The sequence below is a fragment of the Vigna unguiculata genome, chromosome 10 (genome assembly GCF_037176805.1).
Source record: "Vigna unguiculata cultivar grain cowpea cultivar isolate G323 ecotype 2 chromosome 10, ASM3717680v1, whole genome shotgun sequence".
NCBI classification, from domain to species: Eukaryota; Viridiplantae; Streptophyta; class Magnoliopsida; order Fabales; family Fabaceae; genus Vigna; species Vigna unguiculata.
Genome location: NC_140801.1, coordinates 19,075,806 through 19,096,180, shown reverse-complemented (window position 1 = coordinate 19,096,180; position 20,375 = coordinate 19,075,806). Strand labels below are relative to the sequence as shown.

The following is a 20,375-nucleotide window of genomic DNA, read 5'->3' as shown; positions in this document are numbered from 1 at the left end:
CTTTCCTTAACCAGTAGTCTGCCTACTTTAACTTTGAATAAAATAGTTAAATTGTAGGGGAAACGTGGAACCTAAAGCCTATGCTTAATCAGGTCCATATGAGCCCAATGGAGGCATAACCCATTATTTAAAACTAGTAAAATAAGGTTAATCTCCTATAAATAAGAGTGGACGCTAGCAATAAAAGGTACGCAATTCATTAGTGCTAAAAATTGAGATTTCATTTTTAGAGCTTTTGCTTACTTGATCGTCGGAGCATTTTCTGTAGGTAACTCCAAAATTGACCCTTCAAGCAACAAGATATGGGGACATCCCAAACAAGGCCAGAGAGCTTCCATCCGAGATGTTCAAAGATTGGGGTAAGTGATGGACGTCCTTGGAGTAGGAAAGGAAGGAAATCCATAGAGAATGATGAGGAGAAGATCGAGTGCAACAGAATTTGGAGAATTAGAGGAAAGTAGCTCTCGGAAATGGAGAATTTGGTAAAGATGAAGAGTAGAAGTGGAGCTATGGTATGGAAGGTGGCTAGAGGAGATGAAGGAGAAGGTTAGCCATGTATGCTCTCAAATTAATAGAAGTGTGGAGTGATCTCAAACACTAGCATCTATTAGCAATTCAAGAGTAACCATTACAATATTTGAGTGGCTCTATTTATAGGCACATGGCCGGCCAAATGAATAGAAAATGCAACAAAGATGAAATGCAAATGTAGCTTGGAGAAAAAGCTTGATTGTAGACCATGTGATGTAGTAGATGAGTCTTGATGATGCCAAGTGGCGTATCACACTCTCCTTGCCCAAGTCACACGCACCATGCTTCCATCACATTCTCCTTGCTTAGTTCATGCTTTGCTTGCATCCAAATGGAGAGTCACTCAAGAATTCTCGGCCAAAGGTAGCACATTGGGCTCGACCCAATTGATCCCAAAAAGTGTTCTAGCTTTTATTGAAAGCAAAACCTAAACAATGGCCCAATTTAAATCTAGACTACTTCCTTCATGCATCATCTCATATTTTAGATATTTCTTTAGCCCATGTGAATAATGTAAAAAGCCCATGATTGACTTGATCATCTTGTGAGAGGCCCATGTGAATCTCTCCAATCATGCTTCTAGTGATTGGGCCTTGATGTGGGCTTGGGCTTGTTGATGCATTTGAGGTTGGGCTTGTTGGGGTCACATCAGTAAGATAAGATTTGAGTCCTATAATAATATGTTATTGTTTCTGCAGGAACAATTGGTGCCCACTGTGGGGCCCAAATTGACTTATTACCAAAGCAATCCAAGAGTGTTTGAATATTTCAACTCGTAGCAAATTTAGCGAGATGAGGGAAGCTAGGTTAGGATCCAAAGATGTCGGCATTAACTAGATTAACCTTACCGCCATCCTCAAAGGACAAGCCAAGATGCAGCAAGAATTCGTTGAATTCAAAAAACGTAGTGTTGAGGAGATGGAAGCCCTAAGGCAGGAAAACTCCCGCTTGAGGAGAAAGGCAGAAATAGATGTTGCGCATAACAAAGGCAAGGAGAAGGAAATCCATGTTGAATTCAAAACTCCCATATATCAGGTAACAACATAAGAGAGCGAGTACAACCCTACCCCCATACCTTCACCACAACCCATCACAATATCACCCTCTCGACCGCTATCAGCCACCTTGTAACCGTAGGCAAAAACAATCGTCGACATCCTTTCGATAACGGCAGTTAGAGGACACAGACCTAGACTAGCACGTGAAGATCTATGTGACTCATGTCGGCCTATATACAAGTGAAGATGTTGTAATGTGTAAATTCTTCCCTACAACCCTCAAAGGGCCAACCTTGGAGTGGTTCACGACCTTGCCCCCGTATTCATACACTGTTTTGATACCCTATCTAATCTCTTCTTCACCTAGTTCAGAGGTAGTCATCCCCATCAGGCCACCCCACTATCCCTCCTCAGTGTAAGGCAAGAACAAGACGAGACATTGAGAGCCTTTATCGATCGGTTTGGTAAGGCGGCCTTGAGAGTCAAAAACTTAACACAAGATGTGGTCCTAAAATGCATGGCCCTGGCCCTCAAACCTAGACCATTCACAAATAATATTTGCCTCCAACCTCCTACCATCATGCATGAGCTAAAACTACGAGTAGCTGATTACATGCACATGGAAGAAATGAAGACGCTATAGACTAAGTTTCGCACTGACTTGCAACCTGTTGAAAGAAATGCTGAAAAAGCTTTTGCAAGAACGAATCCCAGGCCTAAGGATCCCAAGCCACCAAGATATTCACGATACACACCCCTAAGTGCCTCACCCTCGCGTATCCTAGAAGAAGCATTACAAACGAATCTTATTCCTGAGGTAGGATTATCTTGTTCCTTTTTAAGACTTATGAATATGGCGATGATTGATTAAGAAAACCAAAGAAATCCCCACTGGACAATAAGATAGCAAGCTATCTAGATGTGAAGGTTCCTTTCCAAGGTTCTAGAGAGGAGGAGAATAGATTAATGGAAAGTAAGAAACCAAAAGGAAAAGCATATAATAGAAACAATATAAATCGAGAAGAGTAAAGAAACATAAAATGAAAAGCAAGGGAAAAGGGAGGAATGGATGATTCACGCCACTACAAGGCTAGGCTAGAAGAAGCCATGACAACCTTGAAGATAAGTGGTGTATGCCGCCACTTGCTAAGGCAAGATAAGGCTTGAAAGAACTGCACTCCCTAAGGAGAAATGCTCTCACAAAAAGGTTGAAACACAAATTGTATAAATTCTCCAAAATGTTTAACCCTTGTACAAGTGTTAGAGGTCCCCTTAAATAGACAAGTCTAGGGGTCCCTTAGCAAAACAACTAAGTTAAAGGATTACAAAAGAAATTTAGCATGTTCTAGAAAGTAGGTCATCCTAGGGTGAACATGGGTGAATTTTCTTCCAAGCCATCTAGGTGGCAAGTCTTCATGGCCAAGGCTCATAAAGGAGGGTTCTAAAACTTTCTAGAAGTCATGGTGTCCAAGGCATTGGGGCCTCCCCTTTCTAGATGCTTCTAGAAAGTCTTCCTTCTCTCACTTCCTTAGGACGCCAAGTGTCTCCTATGTGGTCATCCTCCTTTCTTATTCCTACAAAAGCAAATTAAGGAATTTATTAGCATGTTAGTTTAAGGTTAAGCTAATCTTGGGTCAACAAGTCAACCCTTAAGTTAAGGTTAACAAGTCAACTCAAAATAGTCAACCACACCAATTTCAAGAAATTGAAACTAAAGAAATGCAAAATAAAGATAGAGAGGATAATGCCTTCATTTTTGTCATGCTCCTAGTGATCCTTCTAGAGTTGGCCTCCTTAGAACTTGATGAGGTGGTCACATCTTCATCAATTCCCCCTCCTAGCAAAACCCTTAACCCGCCGAGCGCTGATATGTCCAAACATTACATATGCCACCGCAATAATGACCACACCATGGATGAATGTAAAGCACTGCAAGATAAGATAGAAGATTTGATATGTTTTGACCACCTGAAGCGATTCGTTAGAAGTGACGGAGAAGGAAGCTCGCAGTTATGGTATAGTCGGGAAACGAATCGCACAAACCACCAGCCTGGCAACAGGATTAGAGATTAGTAGAGATAGGATCCCGCCTCATTTTGATAAGTCAAATAATGTTGCCAAGTATGCAGAGCTCTAACAAGGGCATATAACTCTTTGTCAAAAGTGGAATAGTTTCCCACCGCCCCTTTCAACCGTTCACTGAAATAGGCTATATGATGCCCTTCCTGCAAGAGAACACCGCATATGCCCACATTTGAAGCATCACACTCTATCTTAAAGGATTTGTCAAAATTTGGTAAAGCTAAGATAGGTACATGTGTGAGTTTGTATTTGAGACTATCAAAAGCATCTTGTTGTTCCTTTCCCCACTTAAACCCCACATCTTTCTTAACATGTTCATTTAGTGGAGATGCTATGGTTCTAAAATCCTTGACAAACCTCCTATAGAAATTAGCCAAGCCATGAAAACTACGTACCTCACTTGCATTCTTAGGGATGGGTCAGTCCCTAATGGCTATGATTTTTTATTCATCAACTTTTACCCCTTTTGAGCTAACTACAAACCATAGGAAAACAATTTCATGAGTACAAAAAATGCATTTGTACTTATTGGCATATAGTTTTTCCTGCCTCAGTACTTCTAGAACTTTCTTTACGTGGCACATGTGTGAATCAAGTGTTTTGCTATATATCAAAATATCATCAAAATATACAACCAAAAATTTACCAATGAAATTCCTCAATACATGGTTCATTAACCGCATAAAGGTGCTAGGTGCATTGGTTAACCCAAAAGGCATAACCATTCATTCATACAAGAAAAATTTAGTTTTAAAAGAATTTTTCCATTCATCTCCAACTCTCATCCTTATTTGATGATAACCACTTTTTAAATCTATTTTGGATAAATAACAAGCACCGTGCATTTCATCAAGCAAGTCATTAAGTCTAGGGATAGGATGGTGATACCTTATAGTGATATTGTTGATGGCTCTACATTCACTACACATCCTCCACGATCCATCTTTCTTAGGTACCAGAATTACTGCATAGCACAAGGACTCAAACTTTCCCGAATCCATCCTTTTTCCAAAAGTTTCTCCATTTGTTTCTGTATCTCTTTGATTTCTTCTGGATTACTCATATAGGTTGGCCTATTAGGAAGGGATGCACCCGGAATGAGATCTATATTATGCTCAATACCCTTTTGAGGAGGTAAACCATGAGGGATGTCTTGAGGAAAGACATCATGATATTCTTTGAGAAGTTGTTCCATACCTAAAGACAAATAAGCTTGTTAGGCATAAGCAAATATAAGGGTTGTTTTGAAATCAACACTCTGTTGAGCTCTTTTTCTCTCAAGAAAAGACTTTTATCACTCTTTACTTTTTTTACTTTCCTTTTTTTGTATCTTTCTGGAATTTTCTCTCTTCCTTCTTTTCGCTTTTGCTATCTTTTCACTCGCATCTTAAGTTGATCCTCACAAACCTCTCTAGGAGATAAAGGTGTTAGGGACACCTTTTTGCCCTTAAACAAGAAAGAATACTTATTGGCTAGACCATTATGGGATACCTTTCTATCACATTGCCAAGGCCTCCCCAACAGTAAGTGACTCGCCTCCATAGGTACCACATCACATACTACCTCATCAACATATTTACCGATAGAAAAAGCAATGTTCGCCTGCTTATCTACCACCAATTCTCCATCCTCACTCAACCATTGCAAAGCATAAGGACTAGGGTGTATAGATGTCACCAAACCAAGCTTCTCCACGAGCCGTTTACTTGCTACATTTGTACAACTACCTCCATCAATGATGAGGGAACACACCTTTCCCATAACCATACATCGAGAATGAAAAATATTTCTTCTCTGGGTCTCATCTTCCTCCTTGTTCATACTACCTAACAATTGCCTAAGCATCAAGAGATCTCCCTCCAAATGGGGGACTTCACACTCCTTTTCCTCCTCATCACTATTAGATGATTTAGATGATTCACCCGTGGAATGCTCACTAATGTACTCACCATTCGCCAACAACATCATAGTTCTTCTGTTGGGACATTCAGCTGCGATATGTCCTCTACCAAACATTTAAAAGATTTTATTGCACTAGAACGTGAAGAATCATCATTTTTAGCTTGAGAAGTTACTTTACCATTTGAGGACTCCTTTTCCTTAGATTTAGGAATGGTAGAAGTAGCCCCCTCCTTCTTATATTTCTCCTTATCTCTCAATGACCATGAGGTGAATGACTTCCTATAGGCGCTTCTTCTCTTGAGCTGTTGTTCCACTCTGGTGGTTTGGTGAATAAGATCCTCCAAGGTCTCATAATGGTGCATTTCCACCACATCTTCAATCTTCCAATTTAATCCATTCAAGAATCTAGCCATTGTAGCCATATATGTTTCTTCCACTTCAACTTTCATCAAGGTGACCTCCATCTCTTGAACATACTCTTCAACACTTTTATTTCCTTGTGTAAGTCTTTGTAATTTGTTGAAGATCTCTTTTTTATAATAAGGAGGCACAAATCTTTCCTTCATAGCTACCTTTAATTGCTCCCATGTAGAAATTGGCAACCGCCTTCTTCTAGCTATGTCCACGATGATTTGATTCCACCAATTCATAGCATAGCCTTCAAACTCCAAGGAAGCCATAAGCACCTTATCATCATCTTCATAATCATAAGAGTTGAAGATTTGGTCAAGCTTCATTTCCCATGCCAAATAGGCTTCCGGGTCATTAGCTCCATTAAATTTAGGAATTATAATCTTCCTCCACATCTTATCTCTTCGAGGTGTGTGGTTCTCGAACTCCTCTCGTCTTTGGCCTTGCCTTGGCTTAAAACCATGCTCCTCCTCATCATTGTCCCTCCTAAGCATGTGGTTCCCAAATACCTCTCGTCTTTGGCCTCTCTGTGGCCTAACAACATGTTCTGCTTCATCATTATGAGAAGAATGGTCTGAATCATGATGTCTCCTTCTTCTTCTCTCCATCCCCTCTAATCTCACGCTCACATCTTCATTAGACTTTTGGAGCCTTTCGAACTGTTGTTGATTGTGTTGTTGCATTTGATTCATTTGTAATATGAGCTTATCAAGTGCAACCATGAGTGTCGTAGTCTTAGGTGATACAAGATCACTATTCTGGAAAGAAGTCATGTCCTGCAAGCAAATGTTAGCAATAATAATCTTTTTTTCTTTTGGACCTCACCACTCTACTAAGTGTTTCACTCAATTTCCCACTCGTGTATCACACTTATAGGCTTTTTCTTGAACGTACTCTCTTGCCTTTTACCACTCAAATTGTCTTTAGTGCAAAGAACTCTATTAGCTTAAGCAAAGAGTGAACAAAAAATGTGAAGAATGTTTCGAGATCTAAATCTTGACTTAAGAGGACAAAGAAAATTCAAAACTCTAGACAAAACTTCAAGGAATTTTAAAGACATAAAACAAGAAAATTAAAATTAGAAAATAATAGGACTACCAAAGAGATTTAAATGATACAACACGGAGACTCTAAGAGAAAGACTGATTGCAAGTAGATATCAATAAACCACAAATAAAATTGCAATAAAAGTTGTGTTAAACTCCCTTTTTTTGGATCCTTCTTTTTTTTATATTTTTTTGATCCACAATATTATTTTTTTTTGTTTTTTTTTTTGCAGTTCAACACAAAAACAAACTTAAACAATTGATCCTTCAAACCCTCATACTCATGTAAATCAATAGTAAGTGCAATTGCAAATCCCAAACACAAAAATAAATAATTTCCACGAATAAAATGTAGAAATACACAATTTAAATAGAGAACAAAAAAGAAAAAAAAAACGCCAAATAAAAAAAATTCAACCAAATTGGAAACAACCTTAGGGGTTTTACTCTTTACAAAGGAAACAAACAAAATTTAAAACAAAACACAGAAAAAGCAGACATTGAAAAATTGTAATTTTTTTTTCATATGACAGAAAAATAACATAGAAAAGGAAATTCAAACCAGAACTTTGCTCTAGATACTAGATGATATGATCCTATCCAGGAAAGAGTATGTTTGTTTCTGAATTTGAATCCTCAAGAGGCACGACACGAATAAATCAGAGAAGAACGCGGAATAAGATAGAGATGGAGGACGCCACAATCTAACAGATTGATAAGTCAAGTGAAGATTCGCCACAAAGATCTTAATCTTTGATAAAAACCAGAGGCCTAAGCCAAGAACAAAGAGAACCCTTTCTTTAATGAAATCAAATTCAATATATGACTAAAAGTGTCTACAATAGTTTTTGGTACCTCTCTATATAGGTACATGAGTTTAAGAAAACCTAAGAACCCTACAAGAAGGCCCAAACCAAAACATAAACTAATTTATAAAAGAAAGCCCAAAGCCTAAAAACATAACTTATTTTCCAAAAGAAAACCTAAAGTTTAAAAGTATAAATTAATTTCCTAATAACTATCCTTCAAGAGTGCTCCAAGCCATGATCTTCATATCCTTTGAATTTCCACTTGTAGTTACTTGTAGTATTAAGAGTCTTGAATAGATGTGATTTTCCAATCTCTTGCTCCTTGCCCTTGTCATAGGTCCTTTGAATTGTAAAGGTTCATCTTCAAGTTCTTCTTGTATGGAATCTAGGGATAGTCCTCTATTAGGCCACCACTAAGAGGCACCATCAATACAATTTTCCAGGGATTCGTAGGTGGCGGAACCACGACATCAACAAGGAAGCGACACCTAAGAAATATACAATCCGTAAACATAATAACCTGCACCTATAGATGAAGGAGAATCTCGCCCATAACCTTCACTGACGTCGATTTTCAAGGCGTGGATCCAAACCAAGACAATCCAATGGTGATGACGGTGGAAGTCGAGTACTTTGTAGTAAAAATGGTGTTGGTCGACCAAGGTAGTTCGGTAGACATTCTCTACTAGAAAACCTACCAAATATTGCAAATTTCAAAAGGAAGCAATGTCCCTGTATGACAAGCCAATTTATGGTTTCTCTATAGAAAAGGTATGCACCAAAGGGTACATTGACCTGTATACAATCTTTTGCGAAGGCAACCAGATGAAAACTATGCTTGTGCGATTCTTAGTCGTTGAACACACACCTCGTACAAAGTCTTATTAGGGAGACCTTCTCTCAACACCTTGGGAGCAGTAGTATCGACCCCTTATCTCGCTATGATCCCAACAAGCCCAAGCTCAAGTGCTTCAACAAGCCTAAGCCCACATCAAGGCCCAATCACTAGAAGAATGATGAAGAAGATTCACATGGGCCTCTCACAAGATGATCAAGTCACTCATGGGCTTTTCACTTTATTCACACGAGCTAAAGAAATGTCTAAAATATGAGTTGATGCATGTAGAAAGTTGTCCAGATTTAAATTGGGCCATTGTTTAGGCTTTGCTTTCAATAAAATAAGCTAGAACACTTTGGATCAATTGGGCTAAGCCCAATTTTCTATTTTGGCCAAGAATCCTTGGCATTTCTCTACACTTGGAGGCAAACAAGCTAAGCATGAGCAAAGCAAGGAGAGTGTGATGGTGGCATGGAGCGTGTGACATTAGCAAGGAAAGTGTGACATGCCACTTAGTGTCATCAAGGCTCATCTTCTATATCACATGGCCTACAATCAAGCTTCTCCTCCAAGCTACATTTTCATTACATCTTTGTTACATCTACATTTCATTTGGCCGGCCTTGTTGCCTATAAATGGGCCATTCCACTCTTGTAATGGTTACTCTTGAATTGCTAATAGATGCTAGTGTTGAGATCACTCCACCCTTTTATTAATTTGAGAGCACACATGGCTAACCTTCTCCAACATTTCCTCTAGCCACCTTCAATTTCATAGTTCCATTTCTACTCTTCATCTTCACCAATCTTCCATTTCCATTTCCATTGCATTGGATCTCCTTCCACTTCTACTCCAAAGAGGTCCATCAATTGGTATCTAGAGACATCTAAGCCTTTGGTGCATCCATCCTCTTGGTTTAGGTAAGGTTCTTGGTCCATACTTGTGTTTTGTTTTCCATTTCTGTGTTGTTCTTCTTCACCATGTTTTCTTCAAGTTTTTTGTTGTTTCTTCATGTTCTTGATGCTCTCCACCGTTTGACATTGAGGCTACATGAATCCCAATTGATTCATCATGTAGTACTCCTTTCTTCATTGGTGTAAATTTGTTTTAGGTTCCATTTTCGTTTTCCAGCACCTGTTCTTTGCTTCCTTGAGTTTTTTGCATTCTTATTTGTTGAATTCAGTTCTTTGCATTTTATCATTTCAGTTATGTTTAAGTCATGTTCTATGCTTTGTTTGTGCTTTAATTTATCATTTCCACTGTTTAATTTCCTTGTTGCTTGATTTTGTTGAGCTTTCGAGCCACATCTCACAACAAAAACACTATGATCATTCATGTAAGTGTGTGGATGTTTAAGGCCTGAATTCTCACTGATTTTTCATTCATTTCACTGATTGGATTTATACTTTTGAGTGTCTAAGATTTTCTCCTATGTTCATGCTTGATTTTAGTTCATAATCAAGTTCTTTAGCAATGCTTTCCATAGAACATCTTATCAAATTTTAGAGAGCAACTCTGTTCCACTTTTCCTCTATTTTCCAGTAAATCGCTACACGCACAATCTTTGTTTTTGATTTATTCTGACTAACTGAGTGCACCAAAATTCAATCTGATTTTTGCCTCATTTAGTTAACATCCACACAAAAAAATACAAAAAAGGAATCATTAAAAAATGTTGAGTACTAAAAAATGAAAAATCATGCAAGTTAAGGCTCATGTTTCCGTTTTCTAGTACTGCAGTTTTTGAAATTCATTGTTCCATTGCTGTTTTTGTGTGTGTTTTTGTGTTTTTAGTGCTCGTTTTCACCTGAATTTTGGCTTGAGTATGTGCTCTATATTGCTTTATTATTGATTTTCTTTGAAATCAATTGATTACTTGATTTGCTACTGCTTTGCAATGAGTACTTCAGCCATATTTTGAGCACTTTTGTCTTGCTATTTTTGTTGTTTTCATCTATTCTAGTGCATTTCTTGGTTCCTTTTGTGGTGCTTGCTTTTATTTTCCAGCCTTTAATTTCTTGCTTGTCAATTCTTGACTCTCTTTCTAGTCATGTTTCATTTCAATTCTCCTTGGTTTAGCATTTCTAATTAGCTTTTCTTGCTTTCTCCTTTGTTTGGGTTCATATACTTAACTCTTAGTTATTGGTTGTGTTGATGAGGCTATGAAGTTTAGAATGGTTTCTTTGACTTGGTAGCATCTTAGGAGCTGGATATTGAAGTAGAATTTTAGCTTGTGTGCTTACCTTTTTCCTCACCTTTGAGAGTATGTGTGCTAACTACATTGCTTGGTATAGTTTTCTCGCTGTTTTGTTTGTTTGGTGCAGGTTTGGTGGTTGTTTTGGCCTTAAAACTGAGACTATTTGATAACGTTGTCGTTGACGCGATCAAATTAATACTACTAAGCTATAACAACTTCAATATTGCTAAGTTAGTAGTCAACAAAATAGAAAGGGTAAAGTAACCCAAAGTCGTCTCCCAACGAACACGGAATTGATTGTTAACAAATTAGTTCTTATAAAGCTATAAAGAGTTAGTCAAAGAAAATAATAAAAATATGAGAGATAAAGATAAAAAGATAAAATAAGATAGAAACAATAGTAGAGAAAAATAGGTCGATTCCACTGCTTTTTCAAAATAGATTCATCATCGGTTGTCTAAAGATTATTGCTCAATTAATTATTGTTGTAGATTTACAAATTAATCATTGTAAAGTCTCAATTAATTTGTCGACGTCCTTACTTTCAACCAAAGTAACTTCTGAATCAAAACCAAGAACTTTGTAGATTAATCTTAGTAAATTTAACCAAAGTAACTTCTCAATTAAATATTACTAATCCTAATCATATCCATTCTTTTACCTCTTATATCTAGTAAAAAACTAATTAACCAAAGTAACTTCTTGGTTAATTCTAATCTAAGTTTTCATCTTTAATCAAAGTAACTTCTCAATTATTAGCAAAAAACTCATGCAATAATATTAAAGTTTTTAAAATTAATCAAAGTAACTTCTCATACGATTGTTATGTTATGTAGATGTAACACCGTGCTAACTTTCTAGAATGTAAAAATCATTACTTTTACTAAATTAAGAACCAAAAGACATAGATGAAAATAAATCTCAACAAGAATAAAAAGGACAAACAAATTAATTGATCTAACCTCAAAATCCAATTAAGAAATTACAATAGAATCAACCCAAGAAGTTTAGCCTTTCATGGAATGCAACATAAAATAAAAAATAATAGAACAATGGAGAGAGAAAGGAAACGAAATTAGGCCCCCCTAAGGGTTCCTAAACTCTAAAGTCCCGAGCTTTTTTTTTTCTCTTTTACTCCCTTAGTCTCTTTATATAGGACTTGGACTGGGTTTTTCGGTTGCTACAACCTCTCAAATATCTTTTGAAATAAAGATAAATATTATTTATCTTTGTAGTGATTTTAAAAATATTTGGAGAGATAGTTAGTTTTAAAAATATTTAACAAATATAGTTGGTTAATAATTTATGATATAATTAAATAAATTAATTATTTAAAGATATCTAATAAATTATCACCAAATAATATTTGCATTAATTTTCTCAATAAGCCATTTTCAATCCTATAGTCAAAATTTGGTGGGAAATCCAAAAAGATAAATATTTGCACTTAAGTCCCTCTCCTTTGACCAGTCTTTGACCAGATTTGAATATTTGACCAAAGTTTGACTAGTTGATCATTTGACTGTCCATTGACAGGATGACACATGGCAGCTCCTTCTCTCTCCCAAATTAGGGTTTCTTCCTCCTTCCTCCTTCCTCCACCTTTAATTCTACTACAAGTGATGGTTCTGTGTGGCTGCTTTTATGCAATGCAGATATGCGTTCTTTGGTGGATTGCTATTTCACGATGCTGCTGCCATAATTATTGTGTCATCAATGGCTCGTCTGCAGGGACTCGAGGTGCACGAACGTGAACGTTCATAGTGATGACACTTATGAACTCGCAGCGAGGGTTGCGATGGAGCTACTACAGGTGCGTTCATGGTGATGCCTTCTTCTTCTCCAACGATGTGGCTACTTGAGCGAGATGCTTCTCCGTTCTGCATCAGGTTCTGCTCCTGTGTTTCTGGTTTGGTCACGCTGGTGGCGTTGCAGGTGTTGTTCCAACGTGAAATCATGTTCTCGTTGCGCTGCTACAATGAAGTGCTGAGGTTGAATGGTGGAACGTTGAAGTGATGAAGGATGGAGGTGCAATGAGCTTAATCTTAACTTCAGCTGCATCAACAAACGTTAAAATATCCAAGAAATAATTTATGCAGCTAAACATCACTTTTTAAGACATTTTTGTCACATAAGCTCAAATAGCCTAATTATCAAAACTGTCAATTAAGTCACTCTTTAAGCACACAAATTCAATTAAATACCCAAAATTAAACATTGAATGAGGGCAAAAATATGCACTCATCACTATTGTTGGTATTTTGCACTTCCATTTGGTGGCCTAAGGTGCTTAGAAGTGCCTTACTTGGTGGTGGTCTTTATTCTAATCAAAAGGAGGCTACAAGCTAAGTCTTGGCTCTTGATTTTGTGCAAATTGGCAGCACCTTGGCAGCATATTTTGGAGTTGCATTGCTTCTTATTTTGGTTTTATTTCTTTCTTATTTGTACTTCTTTTTGGCACATCTTATTTGGTACCATTTTGAAGCCTCTTTGATTGTGAACTTGCATCTTTTGAGCATCAAAATTTGAGATATTAAGTGGCTTGAGGTTGCTTCATTTTGAGTACCAAATTGGTGACCCAAAATTTCTTTACGTTCTCAATTGTAACTTGTGGACTATTGAGGTGTCTTAGGGAGCCAAAGGTGTTCAATCCCACCTCCTTAGTAGAACCTTTGTCATACTATACTGCAACATTTTAGTAAGTGAATGTGTTGAAAGTTCAAAGTGCTTTCTCACCTTGCTTTTAGGCCCATAGTTAGACGTGTAGTGGCTTCAAACTGTGAGACCAAAGTCTCTAAAATTTTTCCAATTTAGGGGTCCGTTTTTAATGTTAATCTTTTTCCTTTCTTTGAGCTTGTTTGTGTTTGTTTGTGCTTAGTGTCTCAAGTGATTCTATTTACTTAGCCTTAGACAATTATGTGTTCTTTGAAACCTTTTGCAAGTACATATTTGCAAGGATTGACCTTGGTACATAAGAAGTCTTTTAGACTCACCTCGCCTAACTTGGAGGTCTACTTGTGCTTGTTTTCTTCCTTCACAATTTGTTAAACTTCTAAGTTCTTTCAATCACCATGAGCACTAGAAGGACTACTCGTGTTAGTACCCAACATCAACAACATGTTGATAAAAATAACCTCCACACAAGTGGTGATGAGGAGGTTGAGGTTGATCCTAGAGTCCTAAATAACCTCTCTCAAGAGTTTAGGGACCTTAAAGCTCAAATGGCTTCCATGCAAGCCAATATTCCATTAATTGCCAATCAACTTACCCCTCCTACCCATAATACTCGTGCCTCTCCTAGGCCTTCTCGTGCCCTTTCAAGGCATAAGTATGATTTTGAAGAGGAGGAAGATGAGCGACATCAACCTTAGACAATCGCCTCGTGTAAGATGGCAAAGGTGCATCCCTCCTCACCCTAAAGAAGTCAAAAATTGATTTGCCTCATTTCCATGGAAGGGATAATTTTGAGGTTTTCTTGATTGGGTTGCAAAAGTGGAACTATTGTTTGAGATTCATGTTGTGGAGGAAGAAAGGCATGTGTCTCTTGCTACTCTTAGCTTTCAAGGGCATGCTCATAGTTGGTGGACTTCCTTAGTCCTCTAAAGAAGGAGAAAAGGGCTGAATGATATTGAGTATTGGAATGATCTTAAGGAAGCCCTTCATGCCCGCCATGTTCCCTCCTACTACAAAATAGAGCTCTTGGACAAGCTCTAAAGGCTCCAACAAAGATCTATGTCTATAAAAGAGTATAGATAAAAGATGGAGCTCTACATAATGAGGGGAAACTTTTGATGATTAGGAGGCTTCTTAAGAACCAACCTAGCCTTCCTCTCAATGACCAAAGAGAAAATATTTTCCACACAAGATGTGAGGTTTTGAAAAACACTTGCTCTTTGATCATTGATAGTGGGTTTTATTGCAATTGCTGTAGCACAATATTGGTTAAGAAGTTGAACTTGACTTTGTTGCCCCATCCCAAACCTTACAAACTTCATTGGCTTAATGAAGATGGGGATCTCAAAGTTGAGCATCAATTGAAAGTCAAGTTTTCCATTGGGAAATTTAACGATAAAGTTTTATGTTATGTGATCCCAATGGAAGCTTGCCATATTCTCTTGGGGAGGCCTTGGTAATTTGATCATAAAACCTTAAACCATGGCTATACCAATGAGCTCACCCTCTAACATCATTCAAAAACTTTTGTGTTGCATCCCCTCACTCCTAGCCAAGTTGCTAGTGGTCAAGTTCAAATACGAGCTATGAGAGAGGAAGAGAGATCCAAGAACTCTAAAGCTTCTAAAGATTCTAAGGAAAAGATAAAGGTAGAGGAAGTTTCTTTTTCTAAGGATGTTGCTCATGAAGTTCTTTTAAATCATAAAACTCTTTTGCACACTCTTCATGATGAGCAATCTCCCTTCCTCTTACTTTGTTAAGTAATCCTTACTTGTCTTGAACATCCTTCTCTTAAGGATCTACCTCCTTCCATTCGTGTTCTCCTTCATGAATTTAAAGATGTTTTTCTAAAGGATGGCCCTCATGGTCTGCCACCTTTTAGAGGGATTGAGCACTAAATTGATTTTGTCCTAGGGGTAAGTCTTCCTAATAGACTCGCTTATAGGACAAACACAATTGAGAGTAAGGAGATAGAAAGTCAAGTGAATGAGTTGCTAGACAAGGGATGGGTTCAAAAAAGTTTAAGTCCTTGTGCAGTGCCTGTGTTGTTGGTGCCTAAGAAAGAAGGAAAGTGGCGCATGTACTATGATTGTTGGGCTATCAACAAATCCCAAGACTAGATGATATGTTGGATGAACTACATGGAGCTCAAATATTTTCAAAAATAGACCTTAAAAGTGGTTATAACCAAATTCGTATTCAAAAAGTTGATGAGTGAAAAACTGCTTTCAAAACAAAATTTGGTCTATATGAATGATTAGCCATGCCCATTGGCCTAACCAATGCTCCTAGTACATTCATGCACTTAATGAATCATGTCTTGTGTGATTGCATAGGAAAGTTTGTGGTAGTGTATTTTGATGACATTTTGGTGTACAATAGAAGTTATAGTCTTCATGTGGGTAATCTTAGAGTTGTGTTATCTCTTCTTCGAGATCACCAACTCTATGCTAACATTGACAAATGCACTTTCTATGCAAAGAGTGTAAGCTTTTTGGTATTTGTGCTCAATAAGAGTAGGGTACATGTTGAGCCGCAAAAATCAAGGCCATCCAAGAATGGCATGTGCTAAAGAATGTTGGGGACATTAGAAGTTTTCATGGATTAGCTAGTTTTTATAGAAGATTTGTTCCCAACTTCTCCACCATTGCTTCATCCTTCAATGAGCTTGTTAAGAAAGACATATCTTTTGAGTGGGGTGAAAGACAACAAAAGGCTTTTGATGATATCAAGGCTAGGCTCACCCAAGCTCTCATTCTTGCTCTTCCAAACTTTGAGAAAACTTTTGAGCTAGAATGTGATGTTTCTGAGGTTAGATAAGTGCGATTTTTGCTTCAAGACGACTATCCAATTGCCTATTTTAGTGAAAAACTAAATGGTCCTTCTCGTAACTACCTTACCTATGACAAAGAGCTATATGCCCTTGTGCGAACTTTTCATACTTGGAAACATTATCCTGTGACAAAAGAGTTTATCATCCATAGTGATCATGAAACTCTCAAGTATTTGAAGAGCCAACAAAAATTGAATAAAAGGCATGCAAAATGGGTTGAGTACTTGGAACAATTCCCTTATGTTATCAAGTACAAGAAAGGGAAAGCTAATGTGGTGGTTGATGCACTATCAAGGAGATATACTCATTTAGCCAATATAGGATCCCAAATTCTTGGATTTGACAACATATGTGAATTGTATATTCATGATCCCTTCTTTGCTACCATTTATCATGATTGTCTCACTAACTCCCAAGATGGCTTTTATCTCTCAAATGGGTACCTTTTCAAAGAAGATCGCCTATGTATTCCTCTAGGTTCTCATAGAAAACTATTGATCAAAGAAATGCATGAGGGGGGACTTATGGGTCACTTTGGGGCCACCAAAACTTTGGCCATGGTTAAAGAGAAATTCTTTTAGCCCCATATTGAAAGGGAAATACAAAACCATTGCGCTAGTTGTTTGAATTGTTTGCATGCTAAGTCTAATGCAATGCCTGCAGGGATGTATACTCATTTGCTTGTTGCTTCCACCTTTTGGGAGGATATAAGCATGGACTTTGTACTAGGGCTTCCAAGGACTTCTAGTGGTGTTGACTCTATATTTGTGATAGTGGACCATTTTTCAAAAATGGAAAATTTTATACCCCGCCACAAAGTAGATGATGCTAGCAACAAAGCAAGGTTGTTCTTTAGAGAAGTGGTTCATCTCCATGGCTTACCCAAAATATTGTGTCTAATAGGGATGCTAAATTCCTAAGCCATTTTTGGAGGACCTTGTGGTCTAGGCTAGGAACAAAACTTTCTTTCTCTACCTCTTGTCATCCATAAACTGATGGGAAAATAGAGGTAGTCAATAAATCCTTTGCACATTGCTTAGGATTTTACATAAGGGGAATCATAAATCCTGGGATGAGTATCTTTTTCGTATTGAATTTGCTTACAATAGAGTGGTCCATAGCACCACCAAACTCTCACCCTTTAACGTAGTTTATGGTTTTAGCCCTCTCACACCATTGGACTTATTACCTCTTCCAACTTCTTTTGATTTTGTTCATAAAGAGGGGGTTTCTAGTCCAAGTTCATAAAAGATTTTCATGAGAAGGTTAGAAACCAAATTCAAGCCCAAGTTGAAAGATTGCTCATTTTAAAAACAAGGGCAAGAGAGTTCGGTCTTTTAATGAAGGAGACCTAGTTTGGTTGCACTTAAGGAAGGAAAGATTTCCTAACCTAAGAAAATCCAAACTTAGTCCCCGAGGTGATGGTCCATTCCAAATCATCAAGAAGATCAATAATAATCCTTATCAATTGGATCTTCTTGTGGAATATGTTGTGCGTTCTACTTTCAATACTACTTATTGGGTTCCTTTTGTAGGTACTTTTGATGAAGAGGATGACCACCAAGATTTGAAGGCAAATCCTTTTCAAGGGGGAGGGGATGATGTGACCCCAACAAGACCAAGCTCAAGTGCATCAACAAGCCCAAGTCCACATCCACAATCACTAGAAGCATAATAAAAAAGATTCACATGGGCCTCTCACAAGATTATCAAGTAAATCATGAGCTTTTCACTTTATTCACATGAGCTAAAGAAATTTCTAAAATATGAGTTGATACATGAAGGAAGTTGTCTAGATTTAAATTGGGCCATTGCTTAGGCTTTGCTTTCAATAAAATAAGCTAGAACACTTTGGATCAATTGAGCCGAGCCCAATTTGCTCTTTTGGCCGAGAATCCTTGGCATTTCTCTACACTTAGAGGCAAGCACGCTAAGCATGAGCAAAGCAAGGAGAGTGTGATGGTGGCATGGAGCGTGTGACATTGGCAAAGAGAGTGTGACATGCCACTTGGAGTCATCAAGGCTCATCTTCTACATCACATGGCCTACAATCAAGCTTCTCCTCCAAGCTACATTTTCATTACATCTTTGTTGCATCTACATTTTATTTGGCCAACCATATTGCCTATAAATGGGGCCATTCCACTCCTGTAATGGTTACTCTTGAATTGCTAATAGATGCTAGTGCTGAGATCACTCCACCCTTCTATTAATTTGAGAGCACACATGGCTAACCTTCTGCAACATTTCCTCTAGAATAGAACTAGTGGGGAGTACAAGAAGATATTTGCTTGAACCTGACCGTAGCTTAAAAGTCAGGTTAGAGTTAAAGCCAAAAGAAGGAGTCATGATTGAGACAACACTAAAGAATAACACATACTTGTTTTCTTGGACCGATGCTGACTTACCAGCTGTAGACCCCGGGGTAGTAGTTCACCGACTATCCATGTTCAAAGTAGCAAGATATGTCACAAAAAAAAGAAAGATAGAAGAAGAAGGAAGGTTAGCAGCACGAGTGATGAGTCATTATTTTCTTCTATTCCACTAGCCTTTGTGCACCCATTAGACAGTTGATTAGTGCTTAATTGTTCATCATTAGAGTGTTTTTCATCTATTGGGCTTTATTGGGCCACTGATCCGAATTTGGACTAATTTCACATTATTTGGCCTAATTTTTGTTTTTAATTATTTTTAGGTATTTGGGTGAAGCAATTTTGGAGCTTGGACATTAATATTTAGTTGAAGAGACTTTCCACATCATTGCCACATCATTTCCATGTCATTTCCACGTCAGCAAAGTCAATGGGTCAACATTTGAGGCCTAGAGTGGCATTTTTGTAAATCTGAGTGGCAGGGTGGCAGTTTTGTAAATATGAGTGGCAGGGGTGATATGACCACGAATTAGGTCTGTATGAAAGGAGGCCAGCCGCTCCATCATCTTAAACCTCTCTTCAAAACCTCCATTTTCGTTCTCCAAGCTTCCATGGACGCCCCCCTTGCGGTTTTTCACGTTTTTGGCTCATTTTTACCGTTTTTATGCATATTTGACAGCACCCATTGAGGGTTTTACGTTTTGAATTCGTTTTCTTGCTTGGGCAGTTTGTTTTGTTGGTTTTATTGACTTGGAACAATACCCATTCATGGGGTTTTCACATTTATATATGACAACACCGTTTTGCATTCCATTTAAGCTTTGAAATCTCTATTTTAGCTCTTGAATTGCACTTTTCAGATTTCATAAATTAGGGTTCTTGGTTCTGTTTTGTTATTGCAGTTTTGAAGTGTTTGATTGTTCATTTTCCATGTCTAGCTAAGTTTTTCATATTGGTTCCTTGAAGAAACTGATTTGAAACCATGAGGTTGATGTTTTGCAGTGCACTCCAATTCCTAATTTCTCTTCATCCTATTCAATTTCGTAGCTTTGAATGAAATGGAATTTGTGATGCTTAATCGTGGGTTCATATTTTGCACAATTTCAGAATCGTTGTCTTGCTTAGTGAGTTCGGGTTTTGGCCACAGTTGCTTAATCTGTGTGTGTGTGTGTGAAATTGAAAGAAGGATGTGTGCTATGCTTAATGGCATAATGAAGCTGTGTTAATTTTCACATAGTTGATTAATTCGGATTTCATGAGAGTAAATTCGATAAGAGACTTGATTTAGTAACCTGTGATTGGTTGATTTTCAGTGGAATCAAGGGACTAGTACGTTTTGAATTGTGTGTTTTGATTAGAATTTAGCAAACTTGTGTGAATCTGCCAAACCTCCCCCCCTTGTGTTTTATTGTTGTGTTCATCTGGAAATTTCGCTTTAAATGAAAATATTGGTCGTTGGGAGACGACTTGGTTCACTTTCATATACTATATTTAATATGTTTTAATTTGGTGGGGTACGACCTCTATCAACGAGCATGGGTAGAAAAGTTGCCAAAAGTTGGGTTCATAGGAGAAGCACAATACACAACATGGCTCATGAATGTAGTCTTGGTAAAGAAGCCCAACGATAAGTGGCGTATGTGTGTCGACTATGTAGATTTAAAAAAAGTCTGTGCCAAAGAC

At 37.7% G+C, this 20,375-nt stretch overlaps 1 pseudogene; it reads right to left on the bottom strand.

Annotated features, from left to right (window-relative positions):
• Positions 1–3,598: 3,598 nt before the first annotated feature.
• LOC146882292 (uncharacterized) lies at positions 3,599–5,926 on the bottom strand (annotated as a pseudogene).
• Between the last annotated feature and the right edge of the window lie 14,449 nt (positions 5,927–20,375).